This window comes from Heterodontus francisci, chromosome 22 (genome assembly GCF_036365525.1).
Source record: "Heterodontus francisci isolate sHetFra1 chromosome 22, sHetFra1.hap1, whole genome shotgun sequence".
Classification (NCBI taxonomy): Eukaryota; Metazoa; Chordata; class Chondrichthyes; order Heterodontiformes; family Heterodontidae; genus Heterodontus; species Heterodontus francisci.
This window is the reverse complement of record NC_090392.1, coordinates 46624715-46651002: the sequence shown is the minus strand read 5'-3', so window position 1 is coordinate 46651002 and position 26288 is coordinate 46624715.

The following is a 26288-nucleotide window of genomic DNA, read 5'->3' as shown; positions in this document are numbered from 1 at the left end:
GGTAAACCGAAGCTGCACTCCCTCCAAGGCCAATAGATCCTTCCCAAGGTGTGGTGCCCAGAACTGCTCACAGCACTCCAAGTGTGATCTAACAATTGCTCTGTATAACTGAAGCATTACTTCTACCCCTTGTATTCTAGCACTCTAGATATAAAGGTTAACATTCCATTAGCCTTTTTTGCTTATTTTCTGTACCTTTTCAGGACATTTTGATGATCTACGTACCTGGACCCCAAGTCTCGTTGGGCCTCCACAGTTTCGAGCTTTTCACCATTTTGAAAGTACCCTGTTCTATGCTTTTTAGGTCCAAAGTAGATGACCTCACATTTGCTTATAATGAAATCCATTTTCACACATGTTTGCCCATTCACATAATCTATCAATATGCTTTTATATACACTGCTTACTATGCCACCTATTTTTGTGTCATCAGGAATTGTGGATATGTGGCTGTCTATCCCATCATCTAAGTTGTTAAAAAATATGGTGAATAGTTGAGGTCCCAGCACAGATCTTTGTGGAACACTGCTAGTCACATCCTGCCAATTAGAGTTCCTACCCATTCTACATACTGTCTCTTGCACACAGACAATTTCCGATTCAGGTCAATAATCTTTCTTCAAGTTCATGAGCTTTAACTTTAGCTAACCATCTCTTATGAGGGATTTTATCAAATGCCTTCTGGAAGTCCATATAGATAACGTCCATAGACATTCCCCTGTACACTACTTTAGCCACCTCTTAAAAAAATCAAAGTAAAATAAAAGCAAAACACTGCTGATGCTGGAAATCTGAAATAAAACAGAAAGTGCTGGAAATACTCAGCAGGTCTGGCAGCATCTGTGAAGAGAAAAACAGAGTTAACATTTCAGGCTGATAACCTTTCATCAGAACATTCATTCGAGTTCTGATGAAAGATCATCGACCTGAAAAGTTAACTATTGTTTTCTCTCCACAGATGCTGCTAGACCTGTTGAGTATTTCCAGCACTTTCTGTTTTTATTTCTTTAAAAAAAAATCAGTCAGCTTCGTCAGGCATGACCTAGCCTTTGCAAATCTACGCTGTCTCTCATTGATCAGCTGAAAATGTTCCTTCATTATAGAATCTAGTAATTTCCCATCAACAGATGTTAGGCTAACTGTCTCGATTACCTGTTTTCCTTCCTCACCTTTCTAAAATAGTGGAGTGACATGCACATTTTTTCAATCTAAAGCATGGGTTCCTGATTTGAGATTATATTTAGGGCATCTACAATGCTCTCACCTACTTCCTTTTAACTCTAGAGTGGAAAGTATCAGTTCTTGGGGATTTGTCACTCTTTAGTGCCATTATTTTGTTTAGTACTGTTATTTTGCTTTGTTAATTTTTATTTTTTATTTTTATTTAGAGATACAGCACTGAAACAAGCCCTTCGGCCCACCGAGTCTGTGCCGACCAACAACCACCCATTTATACGAACCCTGCAGTAATCCCATATTCCCTATCACCTACCTACACTAGGGAAATTTACAATGGCCAATTTACCTATCAACCTGCAAGTCTTTGGCTGTGGGAGGAAACCAGAGCACCCGGCGAAAACCCACATGGTCACAGGGAGAACTTGCAAACTCTGCACAGGCAGTACCCAGAATCGAACCCGGGTCCCTGGAGCTGTGAGGCTGCAGTGCTAACCACTGCGCCACCGTGCCGCCCCTATCCGGAGAATGGATTTTCAAAAAATTCTTCAGTTACCTGGTAGGGAGGAATAAAATTTTCAGGGCCGGAGGGGTGGGAGTGCGGGGAAAACAAATGTTATTGGTTGTGTGAATGGTGGGAAGGGGTTAGAGGCCAAATGTCAGAAGGTTGGGGAGGAAAGTTCAGGAAGGGAATAATTTTTTTCTGACATTAGGTGCCAAGTAAATGACCATTGGGGGGTTGGGGAAGGGCCACCATCACAAAAAATTTTATTTGATAAACTTTATCGATGCTAAATATTAAAATTGTACTGAAGGGCTTAAAGTCCTTTAAAAATGGCGCTGGTACCTGCGCGGTGGTGCCGGACGCAGTTGCCGGGGATGTGGTGGCCACCCCCTAACATCATCGGGGACGGTCACTCCGCCACTGTTACGACCGAGGCTGGAGGAGTGCACTGTCTGTCTCTAGTTCCACTTCTCCACGGGTCACAGCATATGTTTTACCCAGTTACTGATACAGCCAATTATATACTTTATTTTAGTTTCAGAATGAAATCTACCAACCAGGTTTCTTTAATAAACATATCAATTTATTATAAAACAGGTCTTATTCATTAAAGATGCAAAATTTATTAACACACAGGTTGAAATATGAAAGTTCCCTTGTAAATTAACCCAACACATGCGCACACACACTGGTTAAGAAAAAATAAAGAAGTTTTCTCTGCAGACATCACTTTACAAAAAAAAAACCTTGGCCAAATACTTGTTAATTCTCAAAGAAAAAAAGGATAAGGTATGGACTGATCTCAGTTATCCTTTTTAGTCTGGCATCCTGATACACATAGACAGCTGTTACTGGGATCTTTTGGAGCAGTTCTCTTCAGGCAAAGTTAAGAATTAGTCTGGCAGGCTTTCCAGGAGAAATGCGGCATCAGGGGTTTCAGCTATCACACTGAATTCTCAGGGTTTCTCAAAGAGGTGAAAAAGGATGGGCTGATGGCTTCTCTCTTAGCAGGCTTACCCCCAACTGACTCAAAACAATCCAAAATGAAACCAACTCTTGACAACCATAAATCTTGACATGTCGCTTCTCCGTAAACAACTCCCCTAGACATCAAGGTTCCTGCTGTTTACTTAGCTTAAGACATGTGACTTCCAGTAAGGGTTTGTTTTTAAATAAAGTCCCACATCCTTCCAGTGACCTTTTTTTTTAAAAAAATAAACAAAGTCCTGCATCTATGGGAATCTCTTCAGTCTTTTAAATGAATCAATTTCCACAATTTTTAAACATGAGTCTTCAAAAATATTTTAAAAATTGGAACACTTCCATATCACCACTCCCACTTCCTTTAGCAATCTGGGATGTAAGCCATCTGAACCAGGCAACCTATCTACTCTAAGCAGAGGCAGCCTTTCCAGTACATCATTCTTATCAATTTTCATTCCACCCATTATCTCCACCATTTCTGCTTCTACAGATATTTTGTCAGCATCCTTTTCTGTAGTAAACATTGATACAAAGTACTCATTAAATATTTGGGGGGGTCTTGCCCTTTGCCTCTAAGCATATATCATCCCCTTTGTCTTTAATAGGACCCACACGCCTCTTATCACTTGCTTGCTATTTACATGCCAGTAGAAGATTTTTGGGTTCCCTTTTATGTTAACAGCCATCCTCTTATATTCTCTCCTTGCCAATGTTATTTTCCTCCTCACTTCCCCTCTCAACTTCTTGCATTTGGCCTAGTTCTCACTTGAAGAATTCACCTGACATGCATCGTACACCCTCTTTCTCTGTTTCATCGTATTCTCTATCTTCCTCATCATCCAAGGTGCCGTGGCTTTGGTGCCCTTACCTTTCACCCTTGTTGGAATGTACCCAGTGTGCATATGAAACATCTCCTCCTTAAAGATCACCCATTGTTCCCTTGCAGTTTTTCCTGTCAATCTTTGGTTCCATTTTACCCTGACTAGATCCCCTCTCATCTCACAGAGGTTATCCCTCCTCCAATTTAAAAGTTCTACCATAGATTGTTACTTGCACTTCTCCATTACTGATCTAAACCTTATGCTATGATGACAGCTCTTACTCAAGTGCTCTCCCATAGACACTTGGCCCACCTCATTCCCCAGCACCAGGTCCACTCCTTCCGAGTCGGACCGAGAACATTCTGGTCAAGGAAGTTCTCTTGAGCACACGTCAGAAATTTCTCCCCCTCCTTTTCCTTTACTCTAACATTACTCCAATGGATATTTGGAGGATTAAAGTCCCCCAATATCACCACTCTATTGTTCTTGCACATCACTGTGATTTACCTGCATATTTTCTCCTCTGTCTCTCTTTCACTAGTTGGAGGCATGTAGAATATCCCCAGTAGAGTGCTCATACCCTTTTTGCTTCTCAACTTTAATCATCTGTCTTTGCTCCCTCAAGGACATCCTCTCTTTCCAACAATACAATGTCTTCCCTAATCATTACTGCCACCCCACCTCCCTTTTTATCTTCCTATCTTTTCTGAACACTTTATATCATTGCATATTAAGTGCCCAGTCCTCATCATTTTTAAGCCATATTTCCATTATTGCCACTACATCATATTCCCACACAGTTATTTGTGCTTGGAGCTCACCGACCTTATTCCCCACACTTTGTGTGTACATACAAGCATTCTAAACCTGACTTTGTATTCCTCATAGTCCTTCTTAGTCTGCTCCTATCTAATATGGTACTACATCCTTCCCTAGCACTATCCAACACTCTCACATTATGTATCTTATTCCTCTTCTACTTCTATATGTTGCTGCCCATTCCCCTGCCAATTTAGTTTAAACCCTCCCCAACCACAACAGTACAGTGGGATCAGGATTTCATTGGACTGCAGGAATAGAACCTGCAACTTATCAGACTGGAATAATTGGGAATTTAATTTATGGCTTTGCATGGATAAATAAGCTTGGCATATTTTTTAAGTGCTCGAAGCTGTCACTTCCTTTATGATCCATCAACATCCCTGTGTTCTGATACTTTAAGAACATAGAAATAGGAGCAGCTGTAGACCATACGGCCTGTCAAGACTGCTCCACTATTCAATATGATCTTCAGCTTCAACTCCACTTTCCCACCCCTTCCCTATATTCCTTGATTCCCTGAGAGACCAAAAATCTGTCTAATTCAGCCTTAAATATATTCAATGATGGAGCATCCACAACTCTGTAGGGTAGAGAATTCCAAAGATTCACAACCCTTTGAGTGAAGAAATTTCTCCTCATCACAGTCCTAAATGATCAGTCCCTTATCTTGAGACTGTGACCCTGTGTTCCAGATTCCTCAGCCAGGGGAAATAATTTTTTAGTCTCTACCATGTCAAGTCCCTTCAGAATCTTGTATGTTTCAATGAAATCACCTCTCATTCTTCTAAACTTCAGAGAGTATAGACCCAATTTACTCAGCCTATCATCACAGGACAACCCTCTCATTCTGGAGACCAATGTAATGAACCTTTGCTGTACCACCTCAAAATGCAAGCATATGCTTCCTTAAATATGGAGACCAAAACTGTGCACAGTGCTCCAGCTGTGGTCTCACCAAAGCCCTGTACAATTGTAGCAAGACCTCTTTATTCTTGTACTTCAATCCCCTTGCAATAAAGGCCAACATGCCATTTGCGTTCCTCATTGCTTGCTGTACCTGCATGCTAACTTTCTGTGTTCCTTGTACAAGTGCACCAAAGTCTCTCTGAGCACCAAGATTTACAAGCTTCATGCCTTTAAAAAAATTCTGTTTTTCTATCCTTACTTCTTGACCAATAACAAACTAACTGAATATACAAAACTCTACAGGTACCAGGCTAGTGTTCTTAGCACCCTCCTTTACAGGAGTGAAGCATGGACAACTTATGCAAGCCAAGAAAAGCGGCTGAACAGCTTTCACCTCCGCTGCCTCAGACAGATATTGGGCATCTCCTGGCAGGACAGAGTGTCAAATTCAGAATTACACCAGCGTACAGGGATCCCCAGCATGTTTGCCCTCTTGAATCAGCGATGACTCCATTGGCTGGGTCATGTGCACTGAATGGATCATAGTTGCTCTACAGCGAGCTTGCTATTGGCACAAGACCAACAGGTCGCCCACATCTGCGATACAAACAAGACCTCAAGTTGACCAGGATCAGTGTCGATGCATGGGAAGTCTTGTTGTTTACCAGAGTTCCTGGAGAATGGCAGTCAGGAAGGGCATGGAAAAAGCAGAAGACAAAAGAAACGACCAGGTGGCAGAAAAGAGAGCCCTGCTGAAGGAAAAAACATCAGTCAAGCTTGGGCCAACGATATTCATCTGTGCCAGATGTGGAAGAGATTGCCACTCACTCATCAACCTCTACAGCCACAACAGGCGATGTTTAACTCAGAAGTGACATACACACCGGGCACAGTCCATCGTCTTTCGAGACGGACAGGTGCCTACTACTACTACAGCCAAAGTGAATAACCTCACACTTCCTCACACTATGCTCCATCTGCCACCTTGTTGCCCACTCACTTAATCTGTCTCTATCTCTTTGCAGCCTCTCTGTGTCCTTTTCACGGCTTGCATTTCCACCTAACTTTGTATCATCAGCAAACTTAGATACACTTCTCTGTCTCTTTGTCTAAGTCATTAATATAGATTGTAAATAGCTGAGGCCCCAGCACTGATCCTTGTAGCATTCCACTCATTACAGCCTGCCAACTTGAAAATGACCTGTTTATCCCAACTCTTTGCTTCCTGTCCATTAACCAATCCTCCATCCATGCTAATACATTATCTTCACTCCATGAGTCCTTATCTTGCGTATTAACCCTTTGTGTAGCACCTTCTCAAATGTCTTTTAGAAATCCACGTACACTATACCTACTAGTTCACCTTTCTCTACCCTACTAGTTACATCCTCAAAAATCTCTAATAAATTTATCAAACATGATTTCTCTTTCATAAAACCATGTTGACTCTGTTTGATCTTACTATGATTTTCTAAGTGCATTGTTAAGACTTCCTTAATTATAGATCCAGCACTTTCCTGACAATTGATGTCAAACTAATTGGCCGGTACTTGCCTGTTTTCTCTCTCCCTCGTTTCTAGAATAGAGGTATAAGATTTGCTAACTTCCAATCTGCTGGGATCATTCCAGAACCTAGGGAATTTTGGAAGCTCATAACCTCTGCAGATACCTCTTTTAGAACCCTAGGATGTAGGTCTTCAGGTCCTAAGGATTTGTCAGATTTCAGTGCTTAAATTTGCTCAAGTACTTCTTCTCAGCTGCTTTCCATTACCTTAATTTGCTCACTTTTATTAGCCCCTAGGTTACCCTCTATTCCTGGTATATAACTTGTGTCTTCCACTGTGAAGACCGACACAAAATATTTGTTCAATCTCTCTGCCATTTCCTCATTTCCCATGATAATTTCCTCTGTTTCTGCCTCTAAGGGACCAAGGTTCACTGCTCTCCTCCTTTTTATATACTTGTAAAAGCTCTTACAATTGTTTTTTCTATTCTTGGTTTATTTACTCTCATTTTATTTGTTCCCTTTTTAATCAAATTTTTGGTGCCCCCCCCCCCCCTCCATCTTGCTGGTTTCTAAAACACTCTCAATCCTCAGGCTTACTATTATTCTTTGCAACATTATAAACCTCTTCTTTTAATCTAATACTACTCTTAACTTCCTTAGTAAGCCACGGATTGATTTTTTATTTAGATTTTTAATGGAATGTATCTTGTACATTTTTAATTGTTTCTTTAAATGTTTCCCACTGTTTATTTACTGCCATACTAGATTTAAATTAGTTTTATCTCTAATTGGTTCAATGACATATTTTTCCATGAAACTCATCTTCCAGACCACCGTTGCCAATTTGATTGATCCAGTCTATATGAAAATTAAAGTCCCCCACAGCTATTATATTGTCTTTGTTACAAGTCCAATAATTTCTTGCTTAATGCTCTGTCCAGTGGTATAACTACTGTTAGGGGGCCTGTAAATTACTCCCACCAGGGTTTTCTGGCCCTTGTTATTCCTAATCTCCACCCATATTGATTCTACTTCCTGATTTTCTGAGCCCAAATCCTTTCTCACTACTGTCCTTATGTCATTCTTTACTATCAGGACTACTCCTCCTCCTCTTCCATTCTGTCTGCCTTTTCAAAATGTTATATACCCTGGAATATTTATTTCCCAATCGTGGTCACTTTGTAACCATGTCTCTGTAATGGCGATTAGATCTAAACCACTTATCTCTATTTGTGCCATTAGTTCACCTATCTTATTGTGGATGCTTCACGCATTCACCTAAAAATCCCCTTTTTTTAATTGCTGTTCTTTACATGGACCTTATTTGCTGATGCACTATTACCTTTAAACTCTCTGTCCCTTGCTGTCCCACTCTGCTTGTCTTTACCTACATTGCTACACTGTTCTATGGTCCCGACCTTTCTCTTTGGTTTTCTAAATCTATCTTCACCTGAACCCTCCCCCCCATCCTGTTAATTTAAAGCCCTATTCATAGCTCTAGTTAGAAAATTCATCAGGACACTGATCCAAGCCCAGTTTAAGTGGAGCTCATCCCAAAGAAACAGCTCCCTCTTTCCCAAGTACTGGTGCCAGTGCCCCATGAATTGAAACCCTTTCTTCCCACATCACTCTTTGAACCATGCATTTAATTCTCTCATCTGCTTGACCCTATGCCAAATGGTGCGTGGCTCAGGTAAAAATCCAAACATGGTTACATTTAAGGTTCTGCATTTTAATTTGGACCCTGACTCCTCAAACTCTCTCAACACAACATCATTCCTAGTTCTAACTATGCCATTGGTTCCTATGTAGAGCACGACGACTGGAACCTCCCCTTCCCACTCCAAGTTCATCTCCAAATGCGAGATGTCCTTAACCCTGCCACCAGGCAGGCAACACAACCTTTGGAACTCCCGGTCGTGGCTGCAGAGAACGGTATCTATCCTGTTCGTTGAGAATTCTCGCACCACTCTGCTTGACTTGCCTTATCAAACAGCATGTTTAGGTCAATGCGCTCTATCATATGCTCCAACACACTACATTTACTGTTCCAGCAACTATCACATTATGTACAAGATCATCTTTTGTGATGTTTATCGACTAGTTGTATTTTTTTTCCCAGACCAAATATTTCAAACACCCCACTGAATGAAAGACATATATTTACACTGTGACACTACAGCATCAAGGATGTTTCATTGGCTTCCTTCTACTTGTCACCATTTTGGATATAGCTTCAGGCTACTTGAAGAGATGCCATATGATATATTCTAACTAATAACGGTTTCTCTTGAGGGTTCTGGAAGCTTCCGTCTCTTTTAACAGCTTTCAAATTTCATTGCACATTATAGAGAAAACAAATACCTGTTTTCTATCTGAGGTGAAAAGAACAGTGAATGTTGGAAAGTTTGAAAGCAGCAAATGTTGGGAATACATAGGTAGATCATTAGGTAGATAAAACCAGCATGGAGTTAATGAGCTGAATTGCCGCATTCTGTGCCGTAATGACTCTATGACTAATTAGCATTTGAAAATGCATTTTGGGTGGCACCTTTTGTCAAAACTGGAATGGTCAGGATGAATTCCCCCAGTTCTCTGACCAGCTAAAACAAAGAGGGAGTGATATGTAGTTAAGAGTAAAGAAATTGACACTACTTTCACAGAAAGTGTTAGGGTTTAATGGTCAGCATGTAGTCCTTAAGGTGGAGGATTGAGGTGTCAATACTTGGAATAGAATGGCAGAGGAGAAAACCCTGGATGCACTTAAGAAACTAACAAATACTGCACTGGGAGTACTGTTGGCTACTTCTAGATAGATGAAGTAATATGGGCAAAATGGTCTTCCTCATTTGTAAATTTCTTGTGAAGAAAGGCGATATTCTACACAGATAAAAATGAAAGGTATGCTGGAAATTTGGAAAACAATACTGAAAATCCTGAAGAAATGAAGCAGGTCTGATAGCATAGACTAATGTTTCAGAGAAAGACTTTTCTGTAATAAATAGGGCGGCAAGGTTCAGTAAGGCCCATTAGCAGGCATGGAGATTGCAATATGCAATTACCTCGCAACCGATGTAAGTGATGCAGGCACCATGCAAACTTCAAGCTGCCTGCTCATATCTATGATTACAGTGTGCAGCCACCATAAAATGCACTGCTGAATGGCTGCACACTCAGCAGGAGGCCCAACTTTATGTGAGGCTAGCACCAATTAAAACTGGCCTGTACTCTTAAAGCCAGTCGGCATCTCTGAAAGGGGAGGTGCATTCGGCCTGTAGCAGGTGCTGGAAGTTATTGGGAAAGGCATTCTGAGCAGGAAGAAACAGGAGTAATGGAGTAGCAAACCAGAAAGAGAGGGATCCTTCCAAAGGTCCAACACCACTTGCTTCTGACTTACAACATTTCTGTCAACTCCTCCAATAACACAGTACTTCCACTAACTCTGTAGCAGCAAACAAATAGTCAGAAACTCCTCACCTGAAAGTTGAATGGCGATCCTTTAAATAGTGCTGGGGGTGGTCCCTCATGAGGCTGAATGCATGTTCAGTTGTGCATGCTTAAGAGAGGGTGTTAATAGGACTGGTGAGGTCCAGAATGGCACAGTGGGCACCAAATCAGTGTTAGACGCTGACTGATGTCATGAGCTACCCACTCTGCATGCTGCCGATGCACACACATGATGCCCATTCTGTCACCCTCCACAGTGTGGTAATCGGAGAGCTATGCTGGAAGTTGTCAGGAGCAGACACCCTGACATTCTTTTCCTTACCTGGCTTCCAGAGCATGAAAGCAGCAGCGCTATGGAACCGAAATTTTCAGCCATGGAGCTACATAATAGATTGAATAATATTGATGAACAGGTTGTGTTACTGAATTAGCAGCCAAGTGACTGGTCTAATAATCCAGAGGACATAAATTCTGATCTCACCATGGCAGTTTGAGAATTTGAGTTAAGTTTTATGAAAGCTGGCATCAGTTAAAGTAATGATAGATTATCGCCAAAACCCAATTGGTTCATGATTGTTCTTTATGGAAGGAAACCTGCCATCCTTAACTGTTCTGGCCCAGATGCGACTCTGGCCCCACATGAATCTGGCTGACTCTTAACTACCTTCGAATTGGCCCTAGTAAGTCACTCAGTTGTATCAAACTGCTACAAAGAAACAATAGTTCAAGAAGGCTCACCACCACCTTCTCAGGGCAACTGGGGATGGGCAATAAACACCCACATCCTGGGAATGAATATAATAAACAAAAAGAAGGTTAATATAATTTTTCATGTCCATCACTGAGATGTGGCTGCTTACTTTAATTCTGTGCCCATTAATTCATTTTGCCTTCAAAAGGGAAGTGGATGAATTTCTGCACGTAGAATACAGGTAGGTGGGCTGAGCATTCAATAATGTTATCAGTTACTGCACTGTTCTGCATTTTGTTTGATAGCCTTCAGGGGTCAGGGAGGAATATCTCTTGAGGCTTTGCCTAAATCGACCGAATGGTTTTACACCATTGTTTTGCTGTTTTGGGTGGTGGGTTGATGTTTCACGTAGGATGAACCTTGGCTGGATGGTCTCTTTCCTTTGTATGCTCATAGATTAAGAGCACAAAACTGCAGTCTACTGTCACAAAGTAGCTTATGAGTTTAGTAATAAGTAAACGTTCTTAAAATCGAGGATCATGATTTAAGGAACTATATTCTACTGAGATAAAAGCAAACTAACAAACTGCGATGCTGGAATCTGAGAAAAAAAAAGTTTAGTGACACAGGTTAATATTTCACGTAGAAACTATTCTGTAACAATTAAGAATTATATCACATTTTTAGTAGTAAGAAAACTGACAAATTTTTAATGCCTATCTATGAGATTTGACCAGTCTCTTTAAATTTGGTTCTACTAACTTGCTTTCCCAGGCCAGAGCAGATGCACATTACTGTTGGTTTGCAAAGCTCATTTCAAAGGCAATATTCCCCTTCAAATATATCTTTATTGCAAAGCGAGTAGAAAACATTTAGAATGGACTGCTGGCTTTATTTTGAAATTCATCAAGTTAAGGCAAAGTGTTTGGTCAGACGTACAAATAGGCAGGTGTCTTCGGCCTGGAAGCGGGGTGGGGGAAGGGCGAAAGAAATTCAGGAAGCATCACAATTTGATAAAATTCAATTCTACTGTAAAAATAACGGAAGTTTTCCAAGATCCCAGTTTTTAATTCGAAATGTGATAGATGTACTCCTGGCCAACAACCATCTTCATTGTGGAAGCTGGAACAACCTATGCAATTGCAAAAGATATTTGATTCTCTTTGTCCAGCAGATAGTGGTGGTGTACCACAGGGATTGGTGCTGGGACCTTCACTGTTTGTAGTGTACATTAATGATTTCAATGTAAATATAGGAGGTATGATCAGTAAGTTCGCAGATGACACTTAAATTGGTGGTGTTGTAAATAGTGAGGAGGAAAGCCTTAGATTACAGGATGATACAGATGGGCTGGTAAGATGGGCAGAGCAGTGGCAAATGGAATTTAATCCTGAGAAGTGTGAGGTGCATTTTGGGAGGACTAACAAGACAAGGGAATATACAATGGAAGGTAGGACCCTAGAAAGTACAGAGGGTCAGGGGGACCTTGTCCATCGGTCACTGAAGGCAGCAGCATGGGTAGTAAGGTGATTAGGAAGGCATATGAGATACTTGCCTTTATTAGCCAAGGCATAGAATATAAGAGCAGGGAGGTTACGATGGAGCTGTATAAAATGCTAGTTAGGCAACAGCTGTGTACAGTTCTGGTCACCACATTATAGGAAAGATGTGATTGCACTGGAGAGGGTGCAGAGGAGATTCACCAGGATGTTGCCGGGGCTGGAGCAATTCCGCTATGAAGAGAGACTGGATAGGCTAGGGTTCTTTTCCTTGGAGCAGAGAAGGCTGAGGGAGGACCTGATTGAGGTATACAAAATTATGAGGGGCATTGATAGGATAGATAGGAAAAAACTTTTTCCCTTAGCGGAAGGGTCAATAACCAGAGGGCGGGGACCGGAAATAAAAGTACTGAATTGGAGGAAGGCAGATTTCAATATGATAAAACAGGATCTGGCGAAAGGGGAGTGGGAGCAGCTTCTTGTAGGAAATTCTACATCAGACTAGTGGGAGTCATTCAGTAAAAATAGTGAAGGTTCAGGTCCAACATATTCCCATAAAGGTGAAGAGTAGGACCAACAGGCCCTGGGAACCCTGGATGTCAAAGGATATAGAGGATTAAATAAGGAAAAGAAAGGAGGCTTATGGCAGATTCAGAGGGCTGAAAACAGCAGAGGTCCTAGAGGAGTATAGAACGTGTAGGGGGGGTACTTAAAAAGTCATTAGGAGAGCGAAGAGAGGGCATGAAAAAACGCTGGCAGACAAGATAAAGGAAAATCCCAAGGTATTTTATAATATATTAAGGGCAAGAGGATAACCAGGGAAAGAGTAGGGCCCATTACGGACCAAAGTGACAATCTGTGTGTGGAGCCAGAGGACATAGGTGAGGTTTTAAATGATTACTTTTCAGCTGTGTTCACCATGGAGAAGGATGATGTAGGTGTAGAGATCAGGGAGGGGGCTTGTGATATACTTGAACAAGTTAGCATTGAAAGGGAGGAAGTATTAGCTGTTTTACTGGGCTTAAAGGTGGATAAATCCCCAGGCCCAGATGAGATGTATCCCAGGTTGTTATGTGAGGCAAGGGAGGAGATAGCAGGGGCTCTGACTCAAATTTTCAAATCCTCTCTGGCCACAGGAGAGGTGCCAGAGGACTGGAGGACAGCGAATGTGGTACCATTATTCAAGAAGGGTAGCAGGGATAAACCAGGTAATTATAGACCAGTGAGTCTAATGTCAGTGGTAGGGAAATTATTGGAAAAAATTCTGAGGGACAGGATTAATCTCCACTTGGAAAGGCAGGGATTAATCAGGGGTTATAAAAACAAGAAATGCTGGAACCACTCAGCAGGTCTGGCAGCATCTTTGAAAAGAGAAGCAGAGTTAACGTTTCGGGTCAGTGACCCTTCTTCGGAACTGACAAATATTAGAAAAGTCACAGGTTATAAGCAAGTGAGGTGGGGGTGGGGCAAGAGATAACAAAGGAGGTCTAGATTGGACCAGGCCACATAGCTGACCAAAAGGTCATGGAGCAAAGGCAAACAATATGTTAATGGTGTGTTGAAAGACAAAGCATTAGTACAGATTAGGTGTTAATACACTGAATATTGAACAGCAGCAAGTGCAAACCTGCAAACCTGCAGCAGGTTTGCACTTGCTGCTGTTCAATATTCAGTGTATTAACACCTAATCTGTACTAATGCTTTGTCTTTCAACACACCATTAACATATTGTTTGCCTTTGCTCCGTGACCTTTTGGTCAGCTATGTGGCCTGGTCCAATCTAGACCTCCTTTGTTATCTCTTGCCCCACCCCCACCTCACTTGCTTATAACCTGTGACTTTTCTAATATTTGTCAGTTCCGAAGAAGGGTCACTGACCCGAAACGTTAACTCTGCTTCTCTTTTCACAGATGCTGCCAGACCTGCTGACCTGGTTCCAGCATTTCTTGTTTTTATTTCAGATTTCCAGCATCCGCAGTATTTTGCTTTTATTAATCAGGGGTTGTCAGCATGGCTTTGTCAGTGGAAGATTATGTCTAACAAACTTGATTGAATTTTTAGAAGAGGTGACGAGATGAATAGATGAGGGTAAAGCAGCTGATGTAGTCTACATGAACTTCAGTAAGGCTTTTGATAAGATATTGCATGGGAGATTAGTTAAGAAGGTAAGAGCCCATGGAATCCACGGCAATTTGGCAAATTGGATCCAAAATTAGCTTAGTGGAAGGAGGCAGAAGGTGATGGTCGAGGATCGTTTTTGCAAGTGGAGGCCTGTGACCAGTGGTGTACCGCAGGGATCGGTGCTGGGACCTTACTGTTTGTAATGTACATTAATGATTTAGACGTGAATATAGGAGGCACGATCAGTAAGTTCGCAGATGATACGGAAATTGGTGGTGTCGTAAATAGTGAGGAGGAAAGCCTTAGATTACAGGATGATATAGATGGGCTGGCAAGATGGGTGGAGCAGTGGCAGATGGAATTTAATCCTGAGAAGTATGAGGTGATGCATTTTGGGAGGACTGACAAGGCAAGGGAATATACAATGGAAGGTAGAACCCTAGAAAGCACAGAGGGTCAGAGGGACCTTGGTGTACTTGTCCATAGATCACTGAAGGCAGCAGCACAGGTAGATAAGGTAGTTAGGAAGGCATATGGGATACTTGCCTTTATTAACTGAGGCATAGAATATAAGAACAGGGAGGTTATGTTGGAGCTGTATAAAATGCTAGTTCGGCCACAGCTGGAGTACTGTGTACAGTTCTGGTCACCACATTATAGGAAGAATGTGATTGCACTGGAGAGGGTGCAAAGGAGATTCACCAGGATGTTGCCTGGGCTGGAGCATTTCAACTATGAAGATGGGCTGGATAGGCTGGGATTGTTTTCCTTGAAGCAGAGAAGGCCGAGGGGGAACCTGATTGAGGGATACAGAATGATCAGGGACATGGATAGGATAGATAGTAAAAAACATTTTCCCTTAGCGGAGAGGTCAATAACCAGGGGGCATAGATTTAAGGTAAGGAGCAGGTGGTTTAGAGGGGATTTGAGGGAAAAAAAATTCCCCCAAATGGTGGTTGGAATCTGGAACACACTACCTGAAGGGGTGGCAGAGGCAGGAACACTCACAACATTTAAGAAATATTTAGATGAGCACTTGATACGCTATAGCATACAAGGCTACGGGCCAAGTGCGGGAAAATGGGATTAGATTGGATGGGTGCTTGATGGTCAGCGCAGACACAATGGATCGAAAGGCCTGTTTCTGTGCTGCATAACACTATGACTCTATAGATAAAAGACTTCCAGTAACCTGGTTGCCATGCTGGGGGTTGATTGACAATTCCATCCACAGCAGAGGTGTATCATGATCTCGATCAACTTCCCAGTTGTTTTTGGTGCCACTTTAGACAGCACATGTCAAGATGTCATGTTGCCCCGGAGCCATAAAACTTACCCAAGTAAAGCGTTAAAGGTTTAGCATCAGTAAGTTAGTGATCTGCCCTTTTCTGTCACCTATGGTGTCTCCAAGCTAAAAGTAACAAAACCCTTTTAGATAATGCAGAATCTATAGTTATGCATTCACTCATTAGACTCATATTTACAGACAATTGTTTCAAATTCTGATTCACAACTACAAACAAAAAGAAGGAGCAATGTTCTTGAGGATGATAGTAAAGATAAGGAGAAAGAAAAAGATCAAGAACAGGGTATTGGGCCCATGGATAACAAGGCAAGGAAAATAGAAAGTCAGGATGTGGAGAAATCGGTTGTCAGATCGTCCAAGGAATGAAGCTCTCTTGATGTTCACCTTGAAAACATAAAGGTAAAACTCATTGGCTGGATCAGAAGTTGCCTGTCAAACTTATTGCCCCTTCGAACAAAATTGATTGACAACATTAATAGTGCATGTTTCCATTTTATGAAGCATAGGGCTAAGTGGTAGAAAGTTTTATAAATCAGTGTTTTGAATCAGGTTTATATTTTAATAATTTGCAGACAACCTAATAAAAAATCAAACTCCCTGGTCCAAAACTGGATGGGTTCCACCTTATTTAACACTTCCAGAATCACTCTGTGACAACTGGAGCCAGCAATAAATCCCATTAGCTGCTGTTTGGTGACAGGCTGATTCATTACTTTCTTTCCATAGTTCAGTAATAGTCTGGTGAGAACAGTGTTCCAATATCTATGCAAATTTCCATACAGGAAAATTACATTCTAATACACGCCAACTCAAAGAACTGACAGATTTGAAAAGATTAACATCACCCTAAACACAAGAAGAATGGAGGAACATAGTAATCGGAGTAGGCCACTCAGCCTCCTCCAGCCATTCCATTGAATCAAGGCTTATCTGTAGTGCAACATCACTTACCCATCTTTGTTACCCTTACCTAATAAAAATGTCAATCACAGTCTTGAACATTTCAATTGACCCAGCATCCAGTGGCTTTTAGGGTAGAGAAATCCAGATTCCTACTACCCTTTGTGTGAAAAACTGCTTCCTGATTTCATTCCTCAATGGCTCAGCACTAATATTAAAATAGTGTCCCCTTGTTCTGGATTCCCCCATCAGAGAAAAAGTTTAGTTTTCTACCCTATCAAATCCTGTTATCATTTTAAACACCTTGATTTAGTTACTCTTCAATCTCAAAACTCAAAGGAATACAAGCCAAGTTTGTGAAACCAGTCCTCGTAATTCACTCCTTTAAATCCTGGTATAATTCTGCTAAATCTGCACTTTGCCCCTCCAAGGTCAATATGTCATTTCTGAGGTGCAGCGCTGAAAACTGAATGAAGTGCTCCAGGTGGGGGTTTGACTGGGGTTCTGTTCAATGGAAGAATAACTTCCTCCCCTTTGTAATCCAGCACCTTCAGTGGAAGGCCAGGATTCCATTAGCATTTTTGATTTTTTTTCTCCAAAATAGCTCAAAAACAGCCCTGATTAGGCCACTTCCAAGGCAATTGTTTTGTGACAACTGAAAAAGTTAAATTCTGTTTTTATTGCATGGCACTCCAACATTTTTACCTGTTTTGGAATTACATCCTGCAACTCCGTCTATTCATTTTATGAAAACCCCTTGGTTTTGCCAATGACACGTGGAAACAAATTATTACACTGATGTCATTCATTTCTGCTGGAGTTCTCCTGATCGCTTATTATAACTTGGTGGGCAGATTCTCAGAAGTTCCATTTATGAAAACATTTAGAGAAAACTTCTGTGCTCTAGATTTCAATTTCCATAGGGTTTCTCTAGATTCACCACCTTAAGATGCACTGAAACCGTAGAGAAGCAGTTTCAGTGCATCTTAAGGTGGTTAATCTAGAGAAACCCTATGGAAATTGAAATCTAGAGCACAGAAGTTTTCTCTAAATGTTTTCATATTTGTCCTTCCAGGAAAAACTTAAAGACCTAAATTTTTGAAGGAGGAGTGAACTCTGAACAGACTATTTCTATTTCGAACAATCATTCCCCGCTCAGGAAAAAAATGTCATCTTTATTTTGTTTTTGTCGACTTTCCAGCATTCTGAAGGTGGTTCACTGCAAGTCTGGCTTTGGAGTAGAAACTCATTTATTCTAGAAGCTATTTTAAATATTTAAATAAAGTCACAGATGACCCTTAACTTCTTTAAGATTAAGGAAGTAATGCACATTGACCAGAAGTTTTCAGTTTCCGTGCTTGCCATCTGTAACTTGCATGTTTAATTTTGAACAGGAGAAAGATCAATGCTGATGAGGAGAGAAGAAGAAACCCTGGCCAGGGCCTACAGCATAGTATGCCTAATTTATGTAGATACCATTAACTAAATGAGATAATAATTTAATTAAAAGTAGCTAGAAGCATTAACTTATTCAAAAGATGCAAACAATATTTCAAATACAAGTAATCTTGAGATACAGAACTTCACAACTTGTATTTCGATAGTGCTCCTCACATATGTGAAAATGTCTCAATTGCTTTCCATTAAGGAGGAAATATCTCACAGTTGGGAATAGACTTGACATTTCAAAGACAGTATCCATTACTGAACCCACGTGTCATGAAAACGTGCTATGCTGAATGATGATTTTTAATTCATTGATGGGAAACCTAATTTCAACTTTTAAAAAGAAAGCAGCTGAGATGGCCACTGCAATTTGCATTGAAATACCACAAGTTCCAAGGTGTCGAGGTGAAGACGCATGTCTGAATAGCTCTCATTCAGAACAATGGCTTGAGCAGCTGAATAAGCTACCTGGTATCGCTTTCATTAGCAAGACGTTCAAATCCATTTTCAAGCATTAACACTAGTGAAGATGAACACCAAGGAGTCAACAGTGAAACAATAAGACCTGAGATTGGAATTCTTAGGCTTGGGTCTCATGAAAGTGCAAAAGAGAATAAAATGGGATAATTATATGACAGTGTCCCCATCTATGTAAAAACTTGGAGTATCTTTTGGCCATATGAGACAAGCAGCTGAGCTAACCAGTGCAGGACTCCTGTGGGGATGTCTCTCTCTCTCTCCCCCCCCCCACACCCCCGGTAACCCTGTAAGTTTTTCGACACTGCCTGTGGACTCAAAGCATCTAAGTCTATCATTGCTGCAGACAGAGACTCTGGAGAGAAAGCTATCTAGCTCACTATCTCCAAGAAAACCCTGAACCAGGTGGCCACCTCTACCAGTCAGAAACTGCAGGACCATGAATTCAGCCAGAAGACAACTGAATTACCAGACGGCACAGACTGTATATTCTTTTATTTGTCCTGGACTCTAATCCAACTAATCTATCCTTCTTCACTCTGTAACCTATGTGTGTGTGTGTGTGATTCTCCTGTGTTTGATTCTCCTGCGTCTGTGTGCACACGCGTGCATGTGTAAAAGTTGGAGCCTAGTTTATTTTTTAATTAGATCAGGTTTTGATGTTAAGTACAATAAACTAACCTCTTTCTTATTTAAACTCATTAAAACCTGTCCAATTGGTTCTTTTATGATCAAAGCACATAAAGGGACATAAAGGGTTAAACACTCATTGAATTTGTAAGCATATGCACTGTTTAAAACAAATAAACCCGGTTGCGGTCAAAGAAGGAAAGGGACAAGAGGAGAGCCTTTTGACCCCTCCTCACCTGATCGTAACACTGGGTCATGATATCTTCACTCTCCCTCCAGCTGTCCTCACCTCATTATGTATTCATTCTCCCTTGAGTTGAGACCAGAAGCTACAAGGTTCATTGCCAGGGCCATCTGACAAGGCTGTGCATATTAGCTCTATACCAAATAATAATAAAAACAGGAAATGCTGGAAATACTCAGCAGGTCTGGCAGCATCTGTGGAGAGAGAAGCAGAGTTAACGTTTCAGGTCAGTGATCTTTCATCAGAACAAATTGCTTTTATTTTCGCTCTATACCAGTCTAGTCTAACCAGAATGGTGGAAGAGAGATAACAAGTTAAAAAACAAAAAAAAGGGTTTAAGAGATGGCGCGAGTTGAAAAACATTCAGAAGAAAAAGAAGTCTAATCTGCAAACATTTTTGCTAAATACATAATATCTCTGCATTCATTTTCATCTGGTATCTTCCCAATCTACTAACTTGTCTCTGCCCTTGTTAAGTCACTTACCATTTTCTTATCTGTGATCCCTATGTTTGTTTGTTTATAAATTTTGCGATACTACCCACGACATCCAAGTCTAAGTTATTTAAAATACTTATTGAAAATGGCAATGATCCTACTACTGACCCCACTGGGCACTTGTTTGTATCCCTTCAGTCCAAAATTATCCATTTACCACTACTGTCTTTTTTTAAAAATTCAGGGGGTACAGGGAATGATTCCGGTAATGAAAAGCTTTCATTTGCATAGTGCCTTTTATGAACTCAAGACACCTCAAAGTGCTTACAATGAAGTACTTTTGAAGCATAATCACGGTTGCAATGCAGGGAAATGTAGCAACCAATATGCACCCAGCAAGATCCAACAAACAGCAATGTGACAATCACCAGCTAAGCTGTTTTAGTGATGTTTAGTGAAGGATAAATACTGACCAGGACACTGGGGAGAACTTACCTGCTCTTCTTTAAAAGTGTGCCATGGCATCTTTGACATCTACCTCACAAGGACACCCGAACCCTCAGTTTAATGTCTCAAACAAAAGACGGCACCTCCGACAATGCAGCACTTTATCAGTACTACACTATAGTATGCACATATACTTTGTGCTCATCTCTGGAGTGGGACCTGGACCCACAATCTTGTGGCTTAAAGATAAAATTGCCACAAATTGAGCCACAGCTGACACAAATTGCCTGTGGCGCATGTAGTACTCTGCCACGGATCTCATTATCATCTAGCCAGCAAGCTGCAGACACCTATAGATGCCCTAGGTATGCCAGAAATATCTTTAAAATGGACCAGAAAGGGGGACAACTGGATGAGTTGCGACATGCATGGGGGAGAGTCGGAGAAAGGGCAATCATGAGAGGGGGAGACTGGGATGGAGAAGGCTACAGGAAGGAGCAACAGGGATAGGAGGCAACCAGAAGAGGCAAGCTTTAGCAATCTTCAACAGCTCATGGGTATCGATGCCCCTCTGGATCCTTCTTCCCGTTCACTTAACTCTGACCCCATCCCTTCTTCCAATCTCACCCCTTGACATGTATTCACAATATGACCTTGCCCTCTCTGACCCTCAACAATCTGTTCTTAGCAAAGGCCTCAGCTTTGACCCCTTGTGCCCTCACTTCAATGAATTTTGAGCCCAATATGATGCTAATCTCTTCTTCCATCACCTTTGCCTTCTTTGACCAGGAATCTCCACTGCCGACCGCCACCCACCCTCCCCACCCCACCCCTGCACAATAGACGCTTTCACCGATCTTCAGAATTCTCCCTCCACCTGGACCCCTTTCTCTGACTTCTAATGCTCTCGATCTTTTCATTGTGAACTACAGTATAACATCAGCCATTTCAATTCCTCTGCTCCACTCAGTCTAACCTGTCTTCCTCTGAACTTGCAGCACTCTATTCTGTTAGGTCCAACCCTAACATTATAATGAAGCCTGCTGATAAAAGTGGCGCTGTTGTTTCTTGGTGTACAGATTCCTACCTAGTGGAGGCTGAACACTAACTCTCTTGACACATCTTCCTACCTTCCCCTGAACCAGGACCCCACCACTGAACATCAAGCTATCCTTTCCAAGACTGCCAATGAACCTCATGTCCTCTGGAGATCTTTCCTCCATTGGTGTCCAACCTCATAGCTTCCAACTCTGAACAGCTGACTTCTACTTCCTTCCAGAAATCCACAAACAGGACTGCCCTGATAGATCCATCATTTCAGCCTGTTCCTGCCACATGAAACTGATTTCTTCCTATCTCAAATCTTGAGGGGCCGAGTGGCCTACTCCTGCTCCTAATTCGTATGTTCGTAAGTAACTGACAAGGAAACCTGTTGTTTGTTTATTTGACTCTAGAATAACACTCAGGGACTAACATACAATTTTTAACAAAACACTATCTGCAATCCAATGGGAGGTGAAAAGTGAAAGCCACCCACACCACTTACCACCTGTTCATAATAGAGTGCACACATGGAGGAAGCTCTTGTTGTCCAGTTGAACATTGAGGGAGTAGTTGCCCTTACTGCTGATAGATCAGAATAGCTGATCGCTGGGTGCTTTGACAGCCACATGGGTACAATTGATGATGCCCTGCACCTGGGGGATTCCAGCGATGGAGGCAAAACCCAATACCCTCTGTCCCACGAAGCTGTGTCTGTCATGAAAGTAATGAGCTGTCCAGCTCTGGCAAAAAAAGCTATCAGTGACCAGCGTGATGCAGTGGTGTGCAGTTGTTTGGGAGATGCCACCCAGGTCCACAGCTGATCCTTGGAAGGAGTTTTAAGTGATGATGTTCAAGGCCACAGTGACCTTGATGGCCATTGACAGGGCATTGCGACCAGTGCTGTGAGGTGTGAGAACTTTGGTGAAGAGGGCACAGATGTCTGTGACCATCTGCCTGGAGAGTAGCAGTTTCTAGTCGTCCTGTGTTGAGGGTATAGCCGCTGTTGCCTTCCTGTCTCTCTTTCTTCTGTGTGTCCCCCTGTTGCTGTGGAGGGTGTTGCCCCTGTTATGACCAGGTGAGAAAGGTGTCTAGGGGTCCCTCTCAGCCTTCACCTAGTCTTACCATAACAGGGTTTAATTTTAAACACACCATGTTTTTAGTTCCCCCTTGGTGAATCCTTGTTCACCGCTTTCCAATTATAAGACACAGAAACCAGCACAAACAGGTTTTCTTAGGTTTAAAGAAGAAAAGTTGAAATTTATTAAACTTGAACTAAAACTCTAATTCGGTTGATGCCTGTGGATACACGATGTGCCCACACCAGCATGCATATGCGATACAAACAGGCAAACATGCAGGCCCAGTATTCTTCTTAAACCTTGTTCGTTGTTGGAGACTTTTCTCTCTTGGGGTTCATTGTGTCTTCAGTGGATTCAGAGGCTTGTGAGAAAGAGATGGGAGCAGATAGGAGAGATCTTATCAGTCCAGCAGCAAAAAGCCTTTCTCGAGTTCAAGCTCTCTGTGGCCAGTTCAAAAGAAAACCCTGGAACAGCCAGTTAGTCATATGACAAGCTGGTCTAACCAGTCCTGGCCCTTGTGGATTGTATCTTCCTTAACAGGCCCTGGAATGCGCTTCCTCATCTTCGATGTCTGTTGGTATGTAAATGCATTTTTTCCAGTCACTGATGATCTGTTTAACAAGTCATTTCCTCGCTCCAACAACAGTTAAAAATCAATGTTCATGACAAAAGTGATATACCGCATTCTTGGCAGGCGGGGGCCTAGCATGACAACCCTTATCGCCACTGGGCCCAAAATCTGACATCCGTGCCCTCAATGGCAGGTGCAGGCTTCCTTTTAGTCAGGTGACCCTCAAGTTGTGATTGGCAGCCTTTCCCCCTATTTTTCTGGTCTCACAATGCAGGGGGTGACATCCCCATTTGTTGCCTGAGCACTGAATACCCACTCTCCTTGCCACCTGCCCCGTGCCAAGGACACCTCCTTACCAAGTGCCAAGTCCTTCTTTGCCCCACTGACCTTCCTATGGGCTGGGGTGATGCCACACACCCTGTACCTGCCTCCCATCAGCTGATCCTGACAGCTGCTGAAACTCAGTCGACTCTTGAACTATTCCACCTTCCCCCATCCAACAACTCTAAACGAGTTTTTTAACTGATTTAATTGGCCTTAATTGGGAGGAGAGTGGATTCCTGTCCCACCCTTCCCCTGCCCTGGTTAACATTGCTGGTGCTGGGAACGGCGTTCTGTAACTGACCCACTGGCCGGCGCCAATATTTTCGGGGCCTCCACCCCTCTATTCCCACCTTCAGGGATCCTGAAAATTCAGTCCAAAATATTTTACACATTCTATTTTTTATCTTTTTATCAACATTTTGGTCACCCTTTGCTGGTTTCTAAAACACTCCCAATCCCCCGGCTCACTACTTCTTTGTCATATTATAAATCTCTTATTTTAATCTAATACTATCCTTAACTTCTCTTGTAAGCTACGGATGCATCTTTCTCACTGAGTTTTGGTTTTTAATGGAACACAATTTTGTTGGAACATTTTGAATCATTTCTTTAAATGCTTCCCACTGTTTGTTTACCGCCATTCCTTTTCGCCTTTTTACCCAATTAACCTTAGCTAGCTGTCCCCCCATACCTACGTAATTGACTTTCTTTCAGATTCTTCTTTTGAATTTGAGAATGTTGCTCTCAAATTTAATATGGAATTCAATTGCATTATGATCACTTTTTTCCAGATGATCCTTTACTATGAGGTTACTAATTAACCCTTATTACACAATACCAGATCTAAAATAGCTTTGTCCCTAGTTGGAAGGATTTGACAAACTCATCTTCCAGACCACCTTTGCCAATTTGATGTGTCCAGTCTATATGAAGATTAGAGTCCCCCATGATTATTACCTTGCCTTTGTTACAAGTTCTAATTATTTTTTGCTCAATACTCTACGCATTATTGTTAGGATGGCCTATAAGATATTCCCACCGGTGTTTTCTGAACATTATTATTCCTGATCTCTACCCATACTGATTCTACTTCCTGATTTTCTGAGCCAATATCCTTTCTTATTCCTGTCCTATGTCACCATTTATTATCAGGGCTACTCCTCTGTTTCCATTCTGCCTGCATTTTTGAAAAGTTGTGTACCTTGGAATATTTATTTCCCAACCTTGGTCACCTTGCAACGATGTCTCTGTAATGGCGATTATAAATAAAAACATTCATCTCTATCTGTGCCGTTACTTTGTCTATCTTGTTATGAATGCTTAATGCATTCAGATAAAGAGCCTTTTAATTTTTTTTTTACCATTATTCTTTGCATGGACCTTATTCACTTATGCAATATTACTGATAAACTCTCCGTCCCTTCCTGTCCTACTCTGCTTGTCTTTCCCCAAATCCCTGCTCTTTGCTTTGACATTTGAGATTTCTAAATCTCTCTTCACCTGACCCCTTCCCTGCACAATATTTAGTTTAAAGCCCTAGCCACAGCTCTAATTACACAATTCACCAAGAGGATGCTGATCCCAGCCCAGTTTAAGTGGATCCTATCTCAACAGAACAGTTCCCTCTTTCCTGAGTACTGGGTGCCAGTTCCCCATGAATCGAAATACCCTTTTTCACACCAATCTTTGAGCCAATTGTTTAATTCTCTAACTTGATTTACCCTATGCCAATTGCCATCTGGCTCAGCTAACAATCCAGAGATTATTACTTTTGAGGTTCTGCATTTTAATCTGGACCCTAACTCCTCAAACTCTCTCAGCACAATGGCATTCCTAGTCACTGGTTTCTACTTGGGCCCTGAAAACTGGATCCTCGCCCGCCCCCTCAAAGTTTGTTTCCAGCCGTGAGTCGATGTCTTTAATCCTGCCACTGGTCAGGCATCAGAACCTTTGAAACTCCTGGTCGCAATTGCAGAGAACGGTATCTATCCCCCTGACTATAATGTCCTCTAACACTACCACATTCTTTTTCACTCACCCCATCTGATTGTGCTCCTGCACCATGGGACGATGGTCGTATAGGGTTCCTTTGTCTTCACCTTCCACACAACCAGCCTCCGTATTGAACAGATCATCCTCCACCATTTCTCACCTCCAGCGTGATGCCATCATCAAACACTTCTTCCCCTTTCAGCCTTCTGGAGGGACCATTCCATCTGTGACACCCTGGTCCACTTCTCAATCATCCCCAACACCTCTCCCCTTCCCAGGGCACCTTTCCATGTAAGCACAGATCTGCCCTTTCACCTCTTCCCTTCTCACCAGCTAAGTCCCCAAACACTCCTTCCAGGTGAAACAGTGAATTACCTGTACTTACTTCAAATTAGTATATTGCATTGGCTGCTCACAATGTGGTCTTCTTTACACTGAGGAGACCAAACGCAGATTGACCCTTTTGCAGAACACTTCCATTTAGTTTGTAAGCGTGACCCTGAGCTCTGGTCACCTGTCCAGTTCTTCACCTTGCTCCCACACTGACCTCTCTGTCCTTGGCCAATGAAGCTCAACGCAAATTTGATTAGGTGCTTTGCAGCCTTCCAAACTCAACATTGAGCTCAAAAATTTCAGATTATAACCCCTGCTCCCGATTTGTTTCTTTTCTCTTTTCTTGTTCTGTATTTTTTTGTTTTCAGACAGTAGCTGTTAATTATTCTGTCGTTTGTACATCCTTAATACACATCTTTTGTTTCTTTACTTGTTCCATTACCATTCTCCTTTATCTTGCACCATCAACTCTTGTTATTTAATTTGTCCTGCCTTCCATTTTATCAGACCTTCCCTTTTGTTCTTTCCCTACTTCCCCATCCCTTTCCATGCCTGTGTACTTGCTTAAAGCCTGTTCCA